This window comes from Dipodomys spectabilis, unplaced genomic scaffold (assembly GCF_019054845.1).
Source record: "Dipodomys spectabilis isolate Male_0828 unplaced genomic scaffold, ASM1905484v1 ptg000205l, whole genome shotgun sequence".
NCBI lineage: Eukaryota > Metazoa > Chordata > Mammalia > Rodentia > Heteromyidae > Dipodomys > Dipodomys spectabilis.
In genome coordinates this window covers 598,494-600,284 of record NW_024870882.1, presented here as the reverse complement: position 1 = coordinate 600,284, position 1,791 = coordinate 598,494, and the positions used below count along the sequence as shown (strand labels likewise).

Genomic DNA, 1,791 nt, shown 5'->3' with positions numbered 1-1,791 from the left:
GTGTTTTAAATGCTCTCTTCATTACAGAACATTCTTAGATGCAAAATAGCTCATGATTCCCATCCAAAATTTGAAAAAGTAAGTAAGCTTCATTCTGTTGGATGCCAAAGAAATGATCAAAGTTCACAAAACTTAAGCCCAGAGAAATAGTACAGTTCGTCTAATATAGGACTTTGTGGACCTTGCAAAATTAGAATTTAGATTCAAAATAAATAGTTTGTTTTTTTTGTAATTCGATTTTCTATAGGATACTACAAAATTCTTTTTAAGTAGAGGTTTTAACTGACAAATTCACAAATGATTCTGGCATTCTATTTGCCTAGAAAATTCATTCATGAGAGTTATAATTAGAAGTTAGTTAATAGATAATTCCAACAGTTCATGTATAAAATGATAATGTGAATAATCTATACAGAGTTGCCAACAAATGGATGATATTAATTTATAAATGTAGAAAAAGCATTTTTGGGGGTTTGGTATAACATGGTATGAAGAGAATAATTGTGTGACATCTTCTTTCTTTTACAAATATATTACACAGGAAGCAATTTCCTTAATTATGTGCCTCTGTATACAATGAGAAAAATACTAGGTTTGGGTTCATTTTTATTTCATTTTATTGGGGGGGGAGGTCCGGTCCTGAGGCCTGAACTCTGGGCCTGGACAATGTCCCTCGCTCTCCAGCACAAGGCTAGCGCTCTACCACTTGAGCCACAGTGCCATTTCTGGCTTTTTTTCTTTTTGCTTATGTGGTGCTGAGGAATCGAACCCAGGGCCTCATGCATGCAAGGCAAGCGCTCTACCACTGAGCCACCTTCCCAGCCCCTTTTTCTAGGTTCTTATAGTAGTATATTTCTTTGGGATACAATGACAATGCTAACTAATTTCAAAAGTTTTGTAAAGGTTATTCTATGTAAAGGCTTTTCTAAGGTGAAGATTTTACACACTGATGTCAAACTAACGTTTAATTCTAACACTTGCATATATTGTTTCACTTGTAATTTTGTAATCAACTTGTTAATAACTGTTTTCATTTCTGCAACTGAAGAATGAAAAGTATGGAACACATCACAAATTTTCATATTATCCTTGTGCAAGTGCCATGTTAATCTCTGTATTATTGTTATTTGGGTATACGTGCTTCTGAAGCATGTAGTATCCTCTAAATTTAAGTAGTTAATGATGCAATCTTTATACAGGCTTATATCCTTGGGTGCCTATTTGTAGCAAGGAAACCTTATTGTTCCTAACAATACTATTGATCTTATTTCCGTAAAATAATGTGTATAGTGGAAAAAAATTATATTGTTCAGTCAATTGCTCACATTTGCATTTTTTTGTCAATGACAATTTTAAGTCTTTTTCATTTTAGATTTGATCATACTTTGAAGCACTTATAGCTAGGTCCTAAGGTGAAGGCTTTTTCAAGTACGTATTTATGCAACAGAGTTAGCTTTGCAGAGCTAATGGATTCAAAGTAAGCCTTGCTTAAGAGCTACTCCTAAACTTCTGCAGCTGACATTTTCCGAAATGAGGTCTTACCTGCACAAAAGTCTACCTGAACCTTTTCTTTCTTCCATGTAGGAACAGACCAACCAGAATATCCTATCTTGATAGCATTGCAACAATAAGATGTACAAGCATTTATGTAGAAAACGAACTTTAAAACTTTGGTGCAGGGGGTGGGGAGCGTGGAGGATTGGGTGGGGGAGTGGGGGGAGATGAGAAGGTATGGGAAGGGGAAATAAAGGAGGAGGCATTAATGCTTTTTAAGAAATGTACTCATTGTGT

General features: G+C 35.1%; 1 pseudogene; it reads right to left on the bottom strand.

Moving 5' to 3' along the window:
* Positions 1-1,052: 1,052 nt before the first annotated feature.
* On the bottom strand, positions 1,053-1,152 carry LOC122122153 (annotated as a pseudogene).
* Positions 1,153-1,791: the final 639 nt, after the last annotated feature.